Here is a 23,982-nt window from a genome sequence, read left to right on the forward strand (position 1 = left end):
GATACCTTTTTGGAGCAAAATTTAATTATTTTCGTCCCGTACAAAAATTGATTTGCTATATATTCCTTAGAGGGAAATATTTCCTTTAACAAGGATAAATGATTTTTTCAAATCTTATTTATCATAAACGTTTTAGTTATATGCATAGTTATCATTCTAGCAGGTTTTGCAGCAAAATAAAATTCTAAAAAGTACAGCTCATACTGCTCTAACAAGCATGGCTTGGTTATCTCCCTGTAAACTAAAATGTTAAAAGTCAAGGTGGCATATACAAGGTTCTGCTTTGGATATATACATAGAATATTAATTCAATATATAATGTCAACATAAAATGACATGTCAAGAGAGTAATAAAATCCATATTATGTAAATAGGGGATGGTTGATTGAACAAGTAATCAAAAAAGCTAGATTACACAAATATGTTTATTTAAATACTAGGTGAAGAGCAAAAAGTGGCCTCATCTTGATAATAATTTAAATTAGTTTCAATTGATGATTCTGGGTACAAGCCGTCATAATATGAATAACTTTACATTAGACAATCAAGTACTAATAACAATTAAAACCGAAAACTGATTTTAGTTTATATTTTTGAATTTTTTTTTTTAATATTAAATGACATAAAACTGAACTATTATATTCAATGACCTTAATTTATCTTGCAAATAATGGATATTGTCAGATATTGGATCTATTATTATAAATATTTTTATTTTCGTCAACTTTACATATCATTATGATGAATAATATCACTGATATTAAACAAACCTAATCACAATATTTACACAAATAACAACAAATAACCTTCTACATCACTAATTTGAATTTTAAAATACACAATAATATTTCGAACTGCATTTATATTAAAAATAACATAAACTATATAACTTGTTAATATATCTAGTTAGGGTTTTCCAATCCTCAGTCTCAAAGAATTGTTTTTATCATAAAAATGTTATTTGTCCTTTAAACCTATCAAATAGAATAATATAAAAAGAAATTCAAATTCATGATGTTAAATTTTACATTTTTGCAATTTTGTCCACTATGGATTTAAAAGGAAGAATTTAAGAAGTGGAGATTGATATATTTTTAAAAAGGATGTACCGGTGTATTGGTAGCTCGAACCCGTTAACACTGTACCACTTTGTAGTTTATATCCGTTGTACCACTTAGCCAAGCATTTCTTTGAAACATTGATCGTAAATGAAACACTAGATGACTAAATAAATTATAAATATGTCTACATAAAAGGCGGATTTATAGAAAAACCTAAACGAATCCTGATAAATTAAATTTATCGAACCATACTGAGGATCGAAGGTAAATAAATCCGTATCAGAAGATCGGGGATCACCATTTTATACAGTTTCAAATTAATTTAAAAAATACAAAACAACAACAACAAAAGCAGAGGGATCTTGTAACTTGAAATAAAAATGGATACGTAGGCAAAGTTCTGTCATAAATCCAAAGACATAGTTGAAAAACATATCCTAATAACAATTCCAAGTGTACAGTAGTAAACTTTAAATTAATATTAATCTTCAATAGAAAGTATAATGTTTCAAAACAAAACGTTGAAGCAATAAATGTATGATGTGAGGAATATTAAACATGCCTAATGGAAATAAAATGACATGTAAGCACGCAACTTCATCTATGACGTAGTCCTTTAAAAAGTCATTCAAATGAATTGAGCATCACATTTTGTCCAAATTTTTCTCTGTTGTTGCTAATTGTAACGTTCAAAATATTTTGAAAACATCCTGAAGAAACTGCAGCTGGCCATCACCGGAGGAAACTTTGGAAATTAACTGTCACTTGCTCATGGTTAACAATCAAGAGAGATCCTCATATAGAATCACATTCAAGGCATTATACCAAGGAAGTTTCATCACGCTATCGATAAAATGTATATCACATTTAGGGAGGTTTAGATTATGGCATACTGTGTTTGCACTGGTGGTACATGTAGCTCCGTCTAACTGTCCATCAGATGACAGAGCAAGCATTCAATGACACTCACTGAAGAATAGGCTGTTTGAAGACTTTCGACATTTTGACATAACATTTTGGCTTAGAGAAATTAAATGAAAATCGATTGCTACATACCTCATTTGTAAATGTATAAATATAAATTAATGTATTACACCGTTCACCAGCAGTTTAAGAAACCAAAACATAGTTTAGTTTCTGCTGGTTCATTACTCACAGGTGTTCTAATACATCAGATTCATACTAGCATTACAGAAGCTTAAAAAAAATAAAGTAAAAAAAAACATTTTTATAGATATTGTATATAAAATAAATTGTTTAATATTTGATGTGGCTGTTTATATCATCAATCACTAGTTATACATTACATCCGTGTTGTTGGATTGCCCATTGATTCCAATTCAACCAAGTCATTGTCGAAATCATCAACTAGAACAACAGATTTGGACAACTGAATAGAAATATGGGCCTCATCAAAAATACGATAAACATCCAATTGATCTAAATAATAAGGATAGTTGTGTACATCTTCATATATGGTTATGTTTCTATTTCTATGAATATTATTGAATTCATTTTCATTTGAAATGACAGGAAAACTAGAGACTAGTCTACCTACATCTCTGGTTGTGTTTCTATCTATATTTCTATCATCGGTCTCAGTAAAATTCGTGTATGAACCTATATGGTCTAATTCACCTATACCATTGGTTATATTTGTATTATTTCTACTACAAAATGTGACTGATAAACTGGAATTCAACTGATTTACTCCTATTGATGTATCGGTATTTTTGTTATCATTAGAGTCGTCATAAAAAGGGTTTTTGACCACATTTGAAACATTTTCTGAGTTATATACAATGAAGCCTGATCTATCAGGGAGTGATCGAATCAATTTCCCATCGTAGGTAAACAGGTAGGTTTGGGTTGTATCTATCGAAGGTGTAATTCCATCTGTCTCCATTCTTGAAATTTTAACATATCTGAAATGTAAAAAAAATTTGAGTAAGTCACCGTGCATCCAAGATAGTGAGTACGAAGTTTTGATTTCTTTTTTTTTTGTCTGAGGGGTAGGGGGTTGGTGGGTGAAATTCTACTTGCAAAAAATCTTAAATAGACAAATATATATCACACCAAACAAACCCTGATAAGACTGACTTAAAACTGACTTAAAATGTTACATGTACTTATAAATATAAACATATCCAAGAATAGATATCTTGATCATGATATATATGCATGCTAAACACAAGATTGTCTTTGGTATCTCATTGTCTGACATAAACATAATAATTTGAACAGTCATGCTTACATTTAGCTAGGTTATGTCCGAAAAGATGAAAACACCTCCTAAATATAATGTCCACAAAAATGTCGTGCCAAAAATTGCAATGGCTTCGTTTAAATTGCGCAGTTGTTTACAGTTATGATTGGCTATCGATAAGTACGTAATGATCTAAAAATACATTTTTTCACTTAACAAATATGCATATTTTCTTATATGGCTATATTCGAGATCATAGGGACATAGTAAAGCTCCGACCAGAGTTCGATCCCCAGGATCAACAGTGGTTGTATGTGGTAGGATAAAGGCAGTCGCTCGCTTGGACAAGTGGGTTCTCTCCGGGTAGTTCGGCTTTCTCAAACATCAATGTCCCCCCTCGCGCTACCATCCATGCCAACGATATATTGTAGAACTTGTTAATCAGGGGTTAAAAGATAAACAAAGTTCATTTTTTAACGCATTTTTATATTTGTCACAAACAGATGAGAACTTACAGCCAATCATTTTAGAATATTTTTGTCTTAAAGAGATAAGCATCAAAGGCATTTTGAATACGATACTAAATACAAACAATTTATATTACGATTTCTCTACTTTGCAGCTAGTTTTATTCGCCAAACCTTTATTTTACAAATGACAACAATTACAACAACCTTAACGCTGCCCAATGCAGATTTCTTATAACTGCAGTTCTATCAATTTATCTTGGACAATAAAAAATGTCGTCGCTTTTTGTGTTGTTAAATGCGTACGTTTAAATGACTTAAAATGGAAAAAAAGGAGAAGCATTCGATGTACAAATTAAAGTATGAAAATCTGTCATGCAGTCAAGATATGACTGCAAAATGAGTAAAAACCATAGCTTATCAGTCGCCTTTTCTAGACTTTCAGCTAATATTCATTTGACTAATTGGCAAAGCTTCATCATGCGAATTTTTTTTGTTTAGATAGATGAATTTAGTTTTTGTGACCAGATGTGAAAGAATTGCTAGATTTTTGTTCAATGTAGGCGATAGAATGACATTTCTGATTTTTTTAAAATTAGAAAAAATTATTTTGAAAAACAAAGAAAGACGTCATACATCTCTTGTTTTTAGCAAAACATTACCCCCCCCCCCCTCCTAAAAAAATTAGCTGCATCTCACAGATACTCTTTCATAAGTTGGAGCATTTCAAGCATTGCTGGAGCATAAATGTTGAACACTCTATTTATGACCCAACAGCATTGTCTGCAAGTAAACATTTCACTACCGATGTTGTCATTTTTTTTTACATACAAAAATAAAGCAATCGAATTTATTAATTGAAATGCAAGTAACACATGGTAATTACTCTGACAAGCCGTTTTTAAAAGATAATATTATATCTAGTTGAAACAAATATGGTATGCAGTGTGATAATATCAATCCGTTTAGTCTAGTATAATCTAGTGTGGATACAATTAAATTTAAAACAAAAGGGGAAACAAATTACAGAAACATGTAATAAGTTTCTCGTGGTTAATGGCAGAACAAGCAGAGACACTAAAAAGAATTTCAAAACACGGAATTCCGATTTTTTTCTTCAAAAAATTTTGCATTAAAAACGATAGCATTAGATAAAATCATATCTTATATAAGAAGTTTACGATTAAAATGTGAAAAAGGATATGAAAATGTGTATTTCCTTTCTTTTTTGTAAGTGTTACCCGGACGATTTGATTTTGTCCATGTTGTCCCGACCTTTGACCGTTGACCTCTTAAGAACAGATTTGCTAATATCCGTTTTTGGCCCCCACATACTTTTTCTAGCAAGTATAGAATCATTTTATGACCTTTTTACAATAAAGTTCATTATTACTCTGGATGAACATTTTGAAACGGTTAACCAGTTAGTCAGTCGGAACGATTCTAACCGGTCACAGAATCAATAACTGGTAAGTCTAATATTGAAGAAAGGTTATTCGTTTCAATGTAATTTTTCATTACAATTTTTATAACGTTCGAATCATGTATATTTGATCAAGTTATATCGGAGACAGGTAATGCTCCAAAGCTGCGATATTTGGAGATGTATCAGTATATATTTTATTTAATATATCTGTTTTATCGGTGAGAATGCCTCGCGTTTAACCGATTTGTAATTTTGGAATGGATCGATATCCCTCATGTTACTCCGTTATAAGAATGAAACGTCCTGAAAGATATTACAACTCTGATATATATATATATATATATATATATATATATATATATATATATATATATATATATATATATATATATATATATATATATATATATATATATATATACTTAAATAAATAAAACAGAATGCGACAGTCCAAATTAAATAATATATATATATAACACGTTATTATATGTTTACCTAGCTAATTACTTCAAACCACATTTCGACTACACCTAAAATATCAAATTCAAGGTAAAACCTTGGCAAAACTTTCGCGAGAATAGTCCTGCCACCTGATTGTTAATACCTGCCTATTATTGAAAGGAAAGCACAAAAAAAAATCATTGAGTCCGGGGGAAAAATACCATTTTGGAAAGAAGAAAATGTTGTTGCTTAATTGATCGTGCATTTATAAAAATAGATGCTTTTATGTTCAAAAACAACCTGTGACAATAGTTAATGGAGTTCTTAAAAGAAACATTAATTCTAGACCAATATTGAATATGAATTTAATGAATAATTTCAATCGGTATACATTTTCCAACAAACATGAATTTGTTTTGTTCTTGAACTTAAATCAGTATTGATAACGTTTTCAAATTGCAATATATATTCATTAGGATGTTATGTAAAATTTTATCATTAGTAAAAAACATAAATTTTTAGATGAAAAGCAATTTCTGGTATCCAGGTGGTATATTGTATGTACGGTATTTTATTAACAACTGCAATACAAAAACTCTACCGTCATAGAACATTCAAAGATAACTTCATGAACAAAACAATTTAAACAAACTCGCTTTACCAATTTACAAACTAAAAGTATTTTCAATGATTTTATTTTCAAAAAATGTGAAATTTTATATCTGCATATGTAATTCTACTGCATCATTAACACTACCATCAAAGAAATAAGTTAATGTGACCAATTACGATTAAAAGCAAGACAACCTCAAATACAATAAAAATATTTACAATACAACGGAGTGAAGATTTTGTATGCAATATTTAAAGAGTGGTTTGTTATTATTATTTTTTAATAAAACAGATCTCATCTATCACAATGACATTTCCTCGTTTATTTAAGTCTTATAATTTTATGCAATTTTTTTAAATTAGATTACAGAGCACGACCTTTCCAGCACATCAACGATGTGTGATTTTAAGTAGTTTTTTTGTCATAAGAGAATTTCATAACTATACATTTTTGTTGTAAAACTCATTAGGATATAGTAGGAGAAGAAGAAAACGCTTAATCAGAGACACAATAGAACAACGAAATTTTGGTATCAGTCGACCATAACTTATTTTATGATATAAAAATTGAATATGTAAAGAGAGAGATAACAAGGCTACAATATATGTAAGTATTACATTTCTGCATATGAAAAAAACTAATTGAATGAAATATTAATTTTAAGATAGGCGAAATTAAGTCATCACAATAATTTTATCGTGTTACAACAAATGACTGCATATATATCTGCAACAAAAATTATAAACATGTAATGCAATTTATGAGGATAAACAAATCCGGGTATTCATTATCAAAACATTGAATGTTCTTATAAACTCTTTTGATCTTCTGTATAGTTACATGCCTTTATTTTCCCAACACTCGTCGGAGTGTTTTATTAAGTCACTGATCGTAACACAAGCATTTCTTATGATTCTGTTTACTGTTTCAACGTCGTCCACTGCATTGTGGGCATTGTATGACCCTGCACCAAAATGGTCTGCCAGATATGCTTGAGTGTGTTTTTTAAGCTGAGGGTATTTATATCGAAAAATATCGAGCGAATCACAGAATCCCGTGAACAAAGAGTTAAATATATCTGATAGCCTACAATTATGAACAGCTGTAGACAATACTTTGAAATCAAAGCGCCGGCCATTGTGTGCAACTATCGTGACATCATGAAATTTCTGCAACCAGGTCATAAAATCGTTGAGTGCGGTCTTTATCCCTACACATTCAACAGGTTTACCTCTGTATAAGAGTGCTTCACCATTCCAACTTATACCTGTAAGGATCTCTGCAATAGGTGAAATCGAAAGTTCTAGACAAATATATTTTGAAAACCGTTTCTTCGAACTGTATTCCATGGCCGCAATTTGTGTGTGAAATTAGGAATAATCGAGCACATAAGGGACAAGATGCTTTGAGAGGAAATTATACCATATTTAGAATGGCTATTTAACAGTTTTAGACGTTTAAACATTGGTGGACATATGATAAAAAGTTAAAACAGAACAAGAAAATTGCTGCATTATTTTATAGAAACGATTAACTTAATTTATATTTATACTCTATACACAGAGTTGTTCAATCAAAAACTACAAATTTACCCAGTTGATGGGAACAGCCTGGTTTTTCTTCATCAGTTATTTCAAATGATGTCTTTTTTTCTTTCTTTTGTCTTTTCTTTTCTGGTAATTTGACATCTTCAGTGTCTTCATTTATTATTTCGTAAGAAAGTCCTTTAACTTTTGATTTTCTTTTAACATGTCTCTTTTCTTTTTTCTCCATTGAAGACAGTTTTTCTCTTTTTGTTCTTCTACTATTGTCAAGTAGTTTTTGACCCTTCAAACTTTTATCATTTCTTCCCAATGATGTTCTTTCTTCTTCTTTTTTTTCTTTTTTGGTCTTTAACTTTTGTATCCTTAATTCTCTTTTTTAATATTTGCATCCACTCTTTAACACTAAAAAATATTCAATATACGTTTACAACTGCTTTACAGATAAATGCAAGAAAAATGTTTTATATTTTAATTCAAACGAATAAAAATTTGTCTATAAAAAATCAGGGGGGTTTAATTTTACATGCAATTATAGTATTTTTTTTTTTAGGGGGGGGGGGGGATGTTTACATTGTTAACAATGCGTAACATGTAAAAGCAAAATATTTTTCAGTTAGTTTAAAATTGGTAATTTCTAGGTAATTTATAGGACATTTTATGTTTAATGCCTGTAAGTTAGCACGTTAGTGTATTCATCTATTACCTCTAAGTAAAATTAAGACTCACCCTGCAAAAAAAAAACAAAAACAAAACTCATGTCAATTCAAGTGTACCTTTATTGGTGGAAAATTTGTTTTCATTCAAATGTACATACGTTGTATTAATTGTTGAAGGTTCGTGTTTAGAAGAGCAAGTATTTTCACTTTTTCCAAATTATCTCTTCTTTGAAGAGGACATTGACCATTGTTTGAACAAACTTTAAAGCCATTTCCTAAAGAATGCTTTGTGCCAAATTAATTTGAAATCGGCACAGTCGATAAAATCGATGAAATCGTATTGAATTTTGTTTAAAATAACACTTAATTGTATGGAAGTTCTGTGTACAGTTTCTATAAACGTTATAAAAAATGCAAAATATTTATTTTAAAATACCAATGAAATTAATAAAATAAATCAAGTCCATCAAAAAAGCGGATCATGCAAGGACAAAATCATTCAAATAAAAGGATTAATAAAATCTTTGTAATTGTTTTAATTAAACATTTTATCTGTAAAACTGTATTTAAAGTTGGTATTTTTTGCTTTGAGGTATTTTTTGCTATTACTGATTAATCACATTTTGTGAACAAATTGTTGCAAAGAAAGAGAATATTTTAAAATTTAGAAATGAATAAATAAATGTTACTTTTATACGTACATGTTAAATGAATATGAAAATTTATCATGCTTCAGTGCTTATAATGATATAAGATATTGGGATCATTCTGTTAAATTTAAAATTATTGTATAAACTCACCTTTACGTACTCCTTACTAAGTAGTGGAACATTTGTCTTTTTTTTTTTTTTTTTTCAATTTTTGGAAATATTTATGATAGTTTAATACTTTTTGTATTCTCTCGATCGTTGCATTAAGTAACTAATAATGTAAAATATGAGTAGGAATAAAATTCTCCCCAAAAATAATTATATGGGTATGGTATTCTGATAAAAAGACTAAAAATTTCACCAATCACCTGATTAATTTAAGTATATTAAATTGTGATTATTCTGAAATACCAACATTCATGTGTAAAGAATTCTCCGCTGATACTTTGGACGTGTTGTGTTTTTTTTTTTAGTGCTAAGCTGGGAAAGGTGGGAAACTCTTTTACACAGTTTTGATAACTAGACACTATCTCTATGCGAGCTCCGATTTTCATAAGGTGAGATCAGACCTTAAGACAACGAGACATGATTTAGAATCGGGACAGAATCTTCATGTAAAGGTTTAGATGTTTTATTAAGGGACAGAGCTATCGACTAAAGCCTTAAGACCCCTTCTTGTCACCTACTTTGAAGGGCGAAGACTTTTTCTTGATGTCAAATTGTAGATTTTGTAATTTCAAACCTCAACAAGCATTTCATAACCGTCCTTGAGATATCTAGAACATTTTAAAAAAAAAATTCTTATCCAAACATATTTTGTTTCAAATGTTATAACAAATACCTCAATGAAAAGGATATTATTTAAAATATGTAAAACGATTTCCGATGTTTTCGTTGTCAACTTTCGTGTCCTAGCGAGTTCCAGTACTTTTTTAGTGTTTTTTTTTTTAATATCATGAGTATATTTTGCGCACTCTGTATTACATGGACATAAAAATTCAGAAACTTGTCAATAAATCAGAACTGGAAGTGACGTTATCAATTATTTTAAAAACGTAAGGACTCAATATTTTTTATTATTTGTATAAAAAAGATAAAAAAAATATTTGAGGAGTCGACAGGACAAATTTATATGGAAATATAAGAGAGAAAAAAACTACCAAAACAATAACGTTCTCTGATGGATGCAGAAAATCTTCGTCAAAACCTGTTGCATATTAAACTTCCTCAGTTTGAACTGGTGTCGTTACAACATTGATAAAAGACCTTTAAATGAAACAAAATGTTAAGAAACATATCTTTCCTTAATTGAATAAAATTTGATGTTCAATTATTCTTTAGTTTGATTCTACGGATGAAACACTTAATCACCACAATGTGAAAACAACTACTTTGTTCTATGTGATTGTGCTTAAAATCAAATAGCTAATTCAAGCAAAACATAGAGAATGCATGAATGCGTACCTCTACTGTCAAACAAAATTTCTATCATATTTGACTATGTTTTCGATCAGAAACGCAGTTATATGTTAAAGAGATTAAGGATAAATTCATTCTAGTCCTTACCTTTTTTTGTGCCTATTAACACGTTTTCTTGCAGCCAAAGCTTTAAATAGAGATGTTAGAGATAATGTTCAATCCTATTGGCTTATTTGTATTATCTAAATATAGTATATGCGCATTAGTATTCTATAGTTTTTGAAAACGGAGTAAAATTCGTTATTTCCAAGAATCTTGAAAACCAATCAAATAGAAAAAGAAATTATTCAACTTTTAATAGAATTTTCAGCGTGATCGGTACTTGAATAGTATTCACAACTGAGCATTCTGAATGCGTTTATAAAAATTTAAAATATGTATAAAGACTTTATATCTTAATCTTTATGCCCGGTCATTAGTTCATACTTAAAAAGTAACCAGCTGTCAAAATAAGCACTCTTCATTTCAGTTATCAATTACAATCAGTTTCAACCTTAAAAACATTTTCAAACTATTCTATATAAGTATCCTGGTTGATAAAACAATCAATTCCCCCTTCTTCTAAATATTGAATATTCTCTCTTACTGGTCTGAACAGATGCAAGGTTTACAAATAAAAACCCACCATCCCCATTTCTCTAGATAATAAATATCCTCTATTATTGATCTGAACTAATGCAAGGTTGATAAAAAAAACAAAACACTACCTCTTTCTTAAGATAATATATAGTCTCTATCAATTGTTTCTATAAATGCAAGAATAATTACAAAAGCACCTTTCATCTTTCTATATAATATAGAGTTTAATATTGCTGAACCAAGTAATGGATTTTATGTATGTCGATTCGTTATCTTTCACGAAGAAATGAATAACTAACAAATATCATGATGGGTGATACTGACTAGATAAAATACCTTATGATAATCTGAACTGAGACTTGATCAAAAATGGTATGAATTATTTGACAATGATGTATATCGGAATTCTATCTAACTTTATTTTCATTTTGGTGAAAGACAATGGGTTTTTATATCCTTTTTCAAAAATCATTTAAAACCCCATGTTTTGGGGGAAAACACACAGCCTATAGATGATCCTTTAAAACGAAACCGAAAATTAATAATTTATAATCACCATGGTTTTCTGAATATCTAAAGTTGAAAAAAAATGTAAAAAAAGAACCCAAATTCTAATACATATATTTTAATCTATTGACTACGTTTATCTCGGTCTTTATTAATCTCAATCAATAAATTGTTGGTTTGGGGAATTTTATTTTGTAATGGATATGTAAAGATTTATGCCTTGGCCAATAACTCTGACATATCGGCTTCAAATACTTTCACAAACACATTCTTTACATACCTTGTCATAAGAAAAACAAAGACAAACTGAACTACATTGACCGTTCAAAACTAAAACTAATATATTTGTATTATAAAAAAAAAACCTCGTCTTGACAGTTCCTCATCATTTTTTCACTTTTTTTTCCCTTTCTTTCAAATGTAAAAAGTTATGGATCATAGTGGTTTGGAAATATAAGTATTTAACATTTAAAAAGATATGATATCTTTAAATTTATTATACATTTTAATGTGTTTACATTAAATCCCTAGACATGAGCTTTATTCAATTTTCAAATTGTGGATTAACTGGCATAGAGATTGACTGATCTGAAACAACATTACTTAGATTAAGACAATCACCTCATCATTATCATCAATAAGGATAAGTTATTATCCAATACTGGACATTTATAATAATGTAATAACTGTTAAGAAACGCAGAGCTTGAGATTACCATATTTCTGTTAAATCTTTTGGGAACAGATATATATTCTGTGTTCTAAATAGTGAATATTTTAAAATATAACATTTCCAAAAAACTTAAGAGAGATCCGTAGCCTGATTTTCTAAAAATCATGACGAAAAAAAAATTATGATAGTTTTACACCCCTATGGCAAATACAGTAGCCTATTTACTTTTGCTTTAAAATGCATTGTAAATATTTTTGGGGACAAATAGTTACATTTGGCATTTTAAATATAAGGAAATTTTAAAAATCTTGTTACCTTTTAACGAAAGAGCTCGAGAGACCTCATAGTATGATTTTCTGAAAATCCTGACATAAACGGGTTATATGATCTAAACAGTTTGACTACCTTACGACAATTGGCCCATATGCCACAAGGGACAGGGCTGACTCAGAATCAGATTATATTTATTTTCATCAGCATGCACTTGTATCCTAAATGTCCGCTTGAAGCATAAAAAACTGATAAGATTTCACTTCCGTGTTTGTTTACACCCTACAAATTTTGAAAAGAAAGAAAAATATAATTGAATTGTTGAATTCTAAAACCACGGCGCTACCATATGGAGCTCATGATATATTCATTGTATTATTGAAAATTTTCACGTAGAATGTATTCTTTGCGAAATCAATGCTCTGTATATTTCTTGTCGAATAAACAATTAAGGAGTCACTTTCGGTAAAGCTGTCTACAATCCGTCTGGGTGCTTTGTCCTTTTGGTAACTTAGTTGAAGATTAATGACATTCAGAGTGGTTATTTTGAACTGCCTGAGTATGTTCAATACGATTTTATTCAAACTTTTTATTGTCAAATGCCTACAAATAAGTCCTACAGGCTGAATTCTATTATATCGAGGTTCAGACCGTCTTCTGTCTTTCAAGTACACTTGTCTATTTTTTCTGATGCTGGGAATTGCTTTGATCACTAGTAATTGGGCCTCGTAAATCTTTATTAAATATGTTAGTAGACACGTTTCTTGCGTGTATAAAGAACATCGGTGGATACTCATTGATCATCAATATCGTTATAATTTCTTTCAGAAATATTTTATGTCATCTTGTTTGGCTACTTCTTCACACTTGATGACTATGTGTCTTTTTGCAACTACACTGCAATCTTTTGCGTTTTTACGTAACCCATGGCGGACATCCAGTATTGTAGTGGTTTTATCCTCGTGACAGCCTTCACAGAGTCTGGTCGATACTTTCCTTGTTTTCCCATTTTCTTTAATGTAATTACACTGCATACATTTATCTATATTCCATTGTTGTATAAGGTCAATTTTGACTCCTTTCACAAATCTGGTGTATTGAACAGGTAACACGCCACTGCAAGCAAATCCACGAATCATCGTCCGGGTCACCAGATTAAGAAGGTAAGGTGAAGAGGACCACAGCAAAATGTGAGTTTTGTTGGAACTGCAGTTGAATGTCATTACCGCAACGTCCTTTTTCGCTTACTATTGGACAGGAAATACTCTCATCACAAACTTTGGCGTGATTTTGAACAATCTTTACCAAACGATTACGAGATGTAAAGGCTGTCACAAATATTTTTTGATTAGTCACCTTTTCTTGAAGTTGGTTTCTTGCATACCATTTTTCAGACTTCTTCTTTAAAGAGTTTCAGGGTTTTTTTTTCAATTATATCCTTATTATTTATATGAAAAGCTAACTGTCTGACTTATACCTCTCGATCATCACTAAGACGTCTTATTATCTGAGCTTTCTTCATCAAATGGAATGGATATTTTAAATACTGGAAATCTTTTTCTTTGTAGTAGTTCCATGTATTATAGCGCTTTACCGTAATACATGTAACTTAATTAACCATTTTGAAATGTTCCAAATTCAAAGAGTATATATATATATACATATATATAAATATATATATATATATATATATATATATATATATATATATATATATATATATATATATATATATATATATATATGTCATGTTTATGTGTAATATAATATAATTTGTAACATTTGTACTATATTATGCTTCAGTCTTTTCATTTTGGAAATTCTAAACTCTTTACTCTGAACTATGGAAAGCTACATTCACATATGTTAGTAATTTCATCTTGACATCTCCCTTCTCTGAATCTTGGTATCAATGTCATTATTCTTTAATTATTGTCAAATTAATGGTCAGATCTGAGAAATACGTTTCTTTGATTTATTTATGGTTAGAATTACGGTTTCCTGTCTTCCATATGTAAGCGTTGTAAAATTCTGCTTGCTGATGCAAATTTCTTTGAAACTTTTTAATTAATTCTATTGGTGAGTTTAGGTGAGAGTAGGCGGAGTTGTCAAAGATGAAAAGTGTGTGAGTGAAAATTGTGTGTTCTTCTATTTCCGACCTTTGTTAAATTGAGTTGTACCTTTATATGTAATGTGAAATATTGATTTTCGGACTTAATAAATTTTGGAAATTTTAAAAACGGTATTTATTATTCATAATCAAAGTTAATACGTTACAATATATATATATATATATATATATATATATATATATATATATATATATATATATATATATATATATATATATATATATAAAAGCTAAAGTTTGTTGTTAGATATTAGCGGAATAATTGTTTTGATTTTAAAGACCAAAAATGACATTCTTATATATAAATTGCACGTCTCTCTTAAAAAAATATTGGAAATATACTACGGTGTTTTATTGAAGAGTAATTTTTGAATGAATTTGATATTTCGATATTATTTGATAGGAAATCAGTTTTATTTGGTAAATTTCTTAATCTAAGCATTTGTACACTCTGTAATCTAGTATCAATGGTTGTTTAATATTATATTTTTGCAACAAAATATAACAACAACTCATACTGGAGTTTTGATCTAATAAAACAAATAATTAAAAACAGGTTTCTGCTTGAAAAATATCTGTTATTGAAAAACTGTTGATACTTACATTTTAGATTATGAAAACCACTTGCAAACAATTCGTGGGAAGTTCTAACAAACTTTATGACATTCACGATGGTTAAAAATTTATTTCTGATATAATAGGTGACTTTATAAATTATTATATGTATCTTTTTTCTTTTTCTCTCACTTCCTTCCGACCTTTTCTCTCTCTATTGTTATCATTTTGCAAGAATATCACTTATTCTAAGCCATGTAGATAATTTATATTATTAATAATTGATATATTTTCTATAAATTGTTGATTATTTAAATAACTAATTATTAATATAATTTCTATACAATACATGTACAATATCTATTAGAACCATTGTAACAATAGCTTGGACATTGGGTAGTTGTGTCAAACAGCAATGTGACGTAAGCCTGTCTATTTCATTGCTGGCCACTCAGCCATTGCTCTTTGAAATCAACAAGATTATAGTATGCAATCGGTGCAAATCTCGCTTGAAACCGCATTATTTTAAACTTGTTTTGACGCAAGAAATAGACAGCTACCGTCCAATTAAAAGTCCAAACTCTTGTTAAAATGGTTCTACTTCTCATTGTCAAAATGTGAAGTAATGGGGGTCATAATAGGACTAATTTCCGTAATGAGTAATTTTTGAACAGAAAGCAATCCTATCATTACAGCCATACACCCTATTCATATATATTTATCAATTTCATATTTGCTTTTATGAACAAAATAAAATGAAATTGAAATTCAGTGACCTTGAATACCATTTGTTCCACTTCCCTTATGTAATGATCACATACTTGTAAACAGAAATCCCATATTTTTTTGGCTATACAAAGAGGAAAATCCCCACAAAATGATTAGGTTCATCTTGTTATATTTACATCCACCAAGTATGATTCCCTCTATTTCTCACGGAAATTAAAATGTAATTCACAGCTCTATAAAGCTGACAGGACTGACATCTACAAGATCCAGTTTTAACCAGTTTATCGATCAGGAATCTTAAAAAAACGGCTGCTTATCATGATGATGTCAGACTATTACCATATTACCTTATAAGACGACTTGGCAATTTCTATTATCTAACATACTTTTGTAAATTAACAATCATAAAGTTACTATTTACAATTAATTTGTTAAAAAAAAGAACTGAATAAAAACATTAGAAAGACTTCCTTTGATGTTTCATGCGGGCTATGATGGTAGCGATCTTTGCAGAAGAAAAATAGCATAACACGCTAAGTTGAACGCGAGTTTTGTATTTTTTTTCTGTAAAATCTCGCTACCTTAACATTCTGCATGAATCACAAAAGAAAGCATTGATTGTTTAAATAATACATAAGAAGAAAAATTATTAAAAAGTATTGGAAATCTGCTAGCCTTATTCTTTAATACTTGCAATTTTTTCAATACCATAGATATTTTTAGAGTAAATGGATACAATAGAATGCATCATAGAGAAAATAAATTGAAACTCATGCACTATTTTAAAAAAAACGTGTAGGTCTAAATCAGGACTATTTTCATATATGAGATCTCAAATCAACTTAGATAAAAAAAAATGTTAAGACTATTTGATTAAAATTGATTATATATGTTTAATGGTTGTTAATTAAGCAGACAATTAAAAAATACAAAATGATACAAAACACAGTGTTTAGATAGAAAACAAAAAATCCACACATTAACAAATTATCACATGTCTCTTCTGGGTAGATCTTTTTCTGTCTTATCTGCATGCTTTGCAACCTAAAGTAAAAACATTGTTAATGAAAAAGTATTTAAACAGCAGTAGTTTAAAATTATAAATACTTATTTTCAACAAAATACAAAGGTACAAGTTTATATATTGCACACGAATATTTGAGAATATGGTGTGAAGATTACCTTTTAAATCTAAAAGTTTATATTTATTGTTCTTCACACTTGTTTAATTATAAACATTTTCACGCTTAACTATAGGTTATGTTCCAAAACGTACGCAAACAAGCGTTCCTTTATTTTTTCAGATTACTGTCTCTCAAAATTGAAGAACGTGAAAAAAAAACAAGAACTGTTTGTCTTGAGAACATTTTTGCCACATATAATCCATGCATATGTTTTCCGTAAAATGAGGATAGTTTTAAATGATATATTCAATTTTAATCGCCCATTAGTTTATCATAAAAGAAAAATGTATCGAAATGTTCACACATTTTCACATGTTAACTTCTAAAAAATGTAAGTTATAAAAAGTTAGATATTTTGCTTCCAGACTACCTTTCTTGAAATTTGGAAAATAAAAATACCCCGGAAGAATGCGTTTGAATCGCACAGAGAAAATAACCGAAATTTGTAAGAAATAAAAGATTATTGGAATTTTAGATTATTTTTAAAAAAAGAACTTTTTTTATTAATTTCTTTTTCCCTCGATATATAATACTGGGAAATGAACAAATTGACATCTGTATTCCTAGTATTTGTCTAAGATAGGAAATACTTGGATTAATATGGACAGATGATTCACTTTACTTACCTCTCATAGCATCCCATTAGTTCTATTAGTTATCTTTCTACCAACAAATGCTAGCAAAGTGGGTAGAGCAACCATTCTTTCAGTCCTTCATTGTAAGTTATTCTCGAAAATCAGGAGGAATCGGAAAGACAACTCTGGAATCTCTAGCAATGCAGTGTTATTCAATTTTTCTTTATTGTATCGAGTCCTTTTTTAAATTTTACTATAATCGACGTTTACATTTGAGTTTTTCATTGCATAAGATAATACAAGGCTCATTTTTCATTGATTATTTAACGATATTTACCAGTGTCATTTGTGGTTAAATAAGTTGTCCACCTTTTTTTGCAAGGGATGGTACAGTGGCAATGGTTACTTAGATGACTGTCCGCTGTCAAAAGATGACTTTGAAACTACATGTACATGGCTAGGCACAGTAAGCAAACAAATAACACACACACACACACTCGCACACACACAAACACACACACATATATATATTAGTTGATTTTTAGATAAAGTATACCTTACTTATTTTGACAGATAATTTCTCAAAAATTATCTCTCCGTGCATGTTGTTCACTTTAAAGTGGATTTGTTTTCATATAACACCTATGCCCCCTTAACTCCATATTTGTAAGAAATATCAAGCAAAAATTGTCCATTGTTCATACCAATCGATCGATAGATTTCCTCTTGAATTCTGCATTGTTATATATAATATTTTACAATAAAACTAATGCTTATTGCTTCGTCAATGAATGGTGTATATGTGGTTTTGGGGTAACGATCTATTCAAACAAATAAGTAATCATTGTTATATAATTTATATAAATATATTTTTAACTTTATTTCATGAAGAAGAATTAATTTGTGATATTAAAACTTACACTATAATGCATCATAGAAAAAAATAACATTACTTTTGTCGATAAATAGAGAACATTTTGTCCATTATTCATATGAAAGTTAGTTTACAAACTAAAAAGTATGACTCAAATAATTACAAATTGTATCACACTCTTTACCACAAATCTCTTTAAGATTAAACTGGCACATCGAAAATGGTCACATCTGGCTGAAGATAACTGCAGTTCCCGAAATAGAGAAAAAGAAGGAAGTCCTGAACTGAGTGTCTGAAATTGAGTAATATATATATATATATATATATATATATATATATATATATATATATATATATATATATATATATATATATATATATATATATATATATATATATATATAGTAAGTTCATGTTGCAATAATCGCTCATCTTCCCATTTCTGATACATTACTTAATTTGAGAAAACTGGTGATGAAACATATGGACATCGCTAATATTTGTATAGGATAGGACTTGGACCAAAAAGTAAACATAATTAATCATTCCTTTAATTATGTTAGTTAAGTGATAGTAAAAGGTTTTTTGGTAATCTTTCCTTTAATTTTCCAGATGATTGTCATTCTAGAAATTACGAAAAATGAGAAATCGGAAAGAATTCTTGAACTTCTCAGAAAAATGATGTAATTCAAATTATGTATGCTATGAAAAGGGGACTCTTTTTAGTACATTCATTATGTTTACATAGTATTTTATATTAACCTCTGTCATTGGGGCGCTCTATTTTTGCTTCCCTCTTGGAATTGTTTGTTTGTTTGTTTGTTTTTTTTAAACTGCATCACTTTTACAGTCTGTTGTCGGAAGATACAAAGCTTATGGTTTGAAAATAATGTGCATAATTCATAAGGACTTGTTGTTTGTGTGGTTATTCACGAAATTATAAGAGGCCCATGTGCCACATCGCTCAACAGAACAATAATAGACATAATAAAAACAGCTTTTTGGAGTCACATACAAAATATCTGACCAATGTCGTATAATAGATCCTGCAAAAAAAATAATTCCCCTGCATGTTCTTATGTTTATCATTGAGCCCTTTTGTAACAGGATGGTTTTACACAGTCATATCACATATTAGACATTGCATTTCTCGAGAATATGATCAGACTTAAACTGTTGTATTCATATGGATTATAAACCTACATCGAACTTTGAACCCCCTGTGAGGCCCAAAAATTGTCTAGGGACCAGAGTCTAAATAATTTTAAAGAATCAACAATATGTCAAAATGCTTGCGTATAAGTAAAACCATATGTAATAACATTTTAGTTTTTGTGAATACTTTAAATGGTTTCCTTTGTAAAATTGACCCCTCGCTCCAATGTGGCCCAACCCTACTCCTGAAGATTATGACTTTGACAATTTTAATCTACACTATCTGAACTGACATTAAAAGTTAGAGCTTTTCTAGACAAATTGTGTTTTAGAAGATGATTTTTAAAGATTTTCCCCTATATATTCCTATATAAAAATTGACCCCCCTAACTGTGGCCCCACCCTATACCCGGGATCATAATTTGAACAAGCTTGAATCTTCCCTACCTGTAATCGTTTTATTATTCTCTCGGTAACAAATTAATACAGACGTATCAAATCTAGGGTTTTCAAGCGATAAAAAGCTTATCATCTCTAATAGTCTTGACGAAAACTGTTATCAAAATAAATTCCGAAAAGGAGTATTTGGCACCACCATGTATTCCGTTTTTCTCAACTTCTTTTTTAATATAATGTTAATAATTGAGAATTGCCTCCCCTTTCTGTGAACATATGATCAGAAAATTTACGAAAAAGTTTTTTAATTAGAAGCATTGATAAAATAAGATGTTTTATATAAAAATGATTCATAACCAAAACGTGGAAAATATCGAACAAAAAGGGTGAAAAAATTAAGTTTCAGAAGCATGCGTGTTTTTAAAGTATAAAAAAAAACAAAAACAATCCTGAAGTATAAAAATGTACATTAAAATGCTTGCACTTACGTGTATTTAAGTTTTAAATGTGATATGTTACGATGTACACTAATTATGTACCAGTGCCGATTAATATATTCATTGCATTATAAACAAATATGATAGGAACGAATCAATCATATAAAATTCCACTTTGTTTACCTCTCCTAACTGTTAGTTATCTCCCTACCAACAAGTGTTGGTAATGTGGGTCTAGTTATTCCTCCTCCTCTTCAGATGACTGTTATTCTCGAAACTGAGGAGAAATTGATAGGACAATTTTGGAACTATTTAGTAGAAAAAATGTATATCATAGGACAAAAACTCTTTGGTGATAATCGGCAATTTTATCTGTACTTCTCTTGCTATTGAGAAATAATAATTGGCCGAATAATTACTTTGTATTTAAGATCAATTCTTTGTAAGAATCAAAGATTTATAAAAGGGTCTGGCCACGCATAGTCACCAATTTTCCTTATATATCATACATGAACACACCTAGGTGTAAAACGTAAAAAACCACTAAAAGTTGGTTGCTAGGGGTAACCGTTGCCATAGTAATCGTGGCTAAAGATGGAAAAATAGCACATCTTACCTACTTTGAAGCCATATTAGAAGGTTTTGCCCATTAATGTAAACTATCAAAGACACAAAACAGCCTTTCTCCTATTTTCAATTATTTAATTATATCATAAAATTGATGGAGAAACCAATGCTTTTAAAATGTTACCATGGAAACCATTACAAATTTTTTAAATCAGTTTTCTGCAGTTTTTTAATAAGCCGAAATGGGAAACTGTTCAATTTTTACATCCATATCATTGTCCATGCTATATATATTTTATTACGGAAATTGACATCCGTTGCTATGGCAACAAGGCCAAAAAATAGGAAAAACTGAGAAATTGAAGATGATTTTGATATGCTAAAATTCCCGATTTTAGAATTTTTTTGCAATTGTTTTAGTTGGAATTTGTAAAAATATATCTAAATTTTCATTATATACCACAAAAAGCTTTGTTATGCAACAGAGAAGTGTTGTTGCTATGGAAAATTAAGTTGTGTAAAAAATCACATAAAAATACTTACTTTTCGAAAAGTCCATAGCAACGGTAGTTATTTTTAGAAAATTTCAGATTTTCATCAAGTGTCATTAAATTTAAGGACTTACTTCATTTTTTCTCATCATTTGATTTTATATATTTATTCATTATAAATGAATAATATTCATTCAAAGATGCCTAAAAATATTATAATTTTCCTTATTTTTCAGCTTGTTACCATAGCAACAGTTCTCATTTTTCTTATCTAAATTTTTAATTGTACAATCAATAATAGTGCTTACCAAAAAATCCGAGATTTGCACTTTTTATTCAAATTAAATGAAGTAAACAGATTTCAAAATTTTTGTTTAGTAACCATGGAAACGCTCTAAAAATATGCGTTTTTCCATGAACTTTTTTCTTTCTTTTGAAAAATGACAACCTTTTTAAATAATATATTCTACCCTGGAAACCCCAAGTTCTGCACATTATACACAATATGTTCTCAAATGAGCAATAAAATGCCATTTTTACATCTTTACCCTCGGTTACCATGGCAACGGGACCACATAGCAACAAACAAATGGTGTTAGGCTTTTTTACTCACCAAAGTCTATCAAATTGTCAAGTATGAAGAAAATCCGTTTCTATGCGTGGTCACCGACTTTTGATTCTTACATAGAATTGATCTTAAATATATCTACCTCTTCTGCTTGTTTAATTTCATTTTTTATCTATTATCAAACAAGTGTTTGAAGAAGTGGAAATGGTCATAATATCCCGCATACCTTCCTATATTAACTGTACATTTTCGAAAGAGGAATTTGGAATACTGTGGCTAAAAACAAAATTGAAGAAATGTTGTACAAATTTCATTAAATATAGATATTTTTAACTTTGTTGATATTACAGTTTTGATATCTTGGACAAAGAATACTGGATTCAATGTATTCAGATATTTTTTTTTATATAATTACCTCTTATCCTTTCTTTTTATTGCGTAAGTTACTAGTATGTCGTAAATCGAATCCATTTTTTATATAGTAGTAAAGAGTATGCTGATGATTAAATACATTGGTCTCTGTATTTCTAGTATTTATCTAAATTTACTATAGAAAATACCGGAATAGATATAAAGAGATGGTATATGTTATTGATGTTATTGAGACCAATACGAAGACTTAACTATCTGAAAAAACCCAAATATTAATCGAGATGAAAAGGACGGTGTTTTTCATCATATTGTTGAAAAAAACCCGTTATAATTGTTTTATTATGTTTTCAGTAGCAATTTAATACATACATATCAAATTTAGTGTTTTTAAACGAGAAAAAGCTTATCAGTGTGGAGGAAAACTTGATTAACTCTGAAAAGGAGTATTTGGCACCATTATGTATTCCGATTTTCACAAATGCTTTTTTTAATCTAATGTTAATGATTGAGTGTTGCTTTCCTTCTCTATCAGAATGGGATCAGAAAATTTGAGCAAAAGATTTAGAGGCATTGATTGAAATAAGACACGACAAGAAGTGTTTTATTTAAAAATGAAACATAATCAAAACGTTGACTATCTCAAAGAAAAAACCCAAGGATTAATGAATTTAAGTTTCAGAAGCATGAGTGTTTTTAGTATTAAAAAAAGTAAGAGAAACATACCTGAGCTATAAAAATGAAAAGTGACATGCTTGCACTAATATAAGGTTTCAATGTGATGTTAGATACACTATAGTACGATGTACACTAAGTATGTACAGTACTGATCAGACCCAATCTAACTGCAGAGTAAACCCCAACTTAACCCCGGGTTTACGTTTGGTTTTACTTGGTGTTTACATTGGGTTTGCTTTTTGAAATTTGGGTCCATTTGGGGTTTACTTTGGGTTTACTTTGGGTTGACTTGGAAATTGCTTTTGAGGCAACTGTACGCACTGAAATGGTAGGAATGAATCAATCATATAAAAGTCCACTTTGTTTACCTTCCGAGCATTCCTCTTATTCTGTTAGTTATCTTCCTACCAACAAGTGTTGGTAATGTGGGTCTTGTTATTCCTCCTCTTCCACCTTTTCAGATGACTGTTGTTCTCGAAATTGAGGAGAAATTGAAAGGACAAGTCTGGAACTATTTAGTAAAAAAATGCATGTTATAGGACAAAAACTCTTTGGTGATAATCGGCATTTTTATCTGTACTTCTGTTGCTATTGATAAAATGGCCGAATAATTACTTTGTATTTAAAAATATCTACCTCTTCTGCTTGTTTAATTTTATTTTTTATCTATTATCAGACAAGTGTTTGAAGAAATGGAAATGA

At 29.5% G+C, this 23,982-nt stretch overlaps 1 protein-coding gene and 2 long non-coding RNA genes across 13 annotated transcripts in view; all 3 read right to left on the reverse strand.

Moving 5' to 3' along the window:
* Nucleotides 1-407: 407 nt before the first annotated feature.
* LOC136271739 (uncharacterized) lies at nt 408-3,895 on the reverse strand. Its single transcript, XR_010709698.1, has 2 exons — nt 3,316-3,895; nt 408-2,986 (listed from the first exon to the last, which is right to left on the reverse strand). It is a non-coding gene; the product is annotated as an uncharacterized lncRNA (long non-coding RNA).
* Nucleotides 3,896-5,972: 2,077 nt separating this feature from the next.
* LOC117690666 (uncharacterized) lies at nt 5,973-14,170 on the reverse strand. Of its 3 annotated transcripts, XR_010709700.1 has the most exons (6): nt 12,617-14,154; nt 10,631-10,670; nt 10,225-10,330; nt 9,751-9,840; nt 7,807-8,160; nt 5,975-7,493 (listed from the first exon to the last, which is right to left on the reverse strand). It is a non-coding gene; the product is annotated as an uncharacterized lncRNA (long non-coding RNA). The 3 variants fall into 3 exon arrangements; XR_010709699.1 differs by having other exon boundaries at nt 5,973-7,493; nt 9,215-9,840; nt 10,631-14,170; XR_004602586.2 differs by having other exon boundaries at nt 10,631-14,153.
* A 2,684-nt stretch (nt 14,171-16,854) lies between these two features.
* LOC105325189 (uncharacterized) overlaps nt 16,855-23,982 on the reverse strand; it is a 68,677-nt gene continuing 61,549 nt past the window's right edge. For 2 of the 9 annotated variants that reach the window (XR_010709701.1, XR_010709710.1), the window contains 6 exons: nt 23,649-23,791; nt 20,791-20,884; nt 18,804-18,911; nt 18,083-18,166; nt 17,797-17,939; nt 16,855-17,030 (listed from right to left, as the gene is read on the reverse strand). The gene's annotated coding sequence lies outside the window, so the exon portion shown is untranslated. Of the gene's footprint in view, nt 17,031-17,796; nt 17,940-18,082; nt 18,567-18,803; nt 18,912-20,790; nt 20,885-22,459; nt 22,510-23,648; nt 23,792-23,982 lie in introns of those variants that run through there. The other 7 variants (XR_010709707.1, XR_010709708.1, XR_010709702.1 and 4 more) reach the window with 6 other exon arrangements.

The sequence above is a fragment of the Magallana gigas genome, chromosome 9 (genome assembly GCF_963853765.1).
Source record: "Magallana gigas chromosome 9, xbMagGiga1.1, whole genome shotgun sequence".
In the NCBI taxonomy this organism is placed as follows: domain Eukaryota; kingdom Metazoa; phylum Mollusca; class Bivalvia; order Ostreida; family Ostreidae; genus Magallana; species Magallana gigas.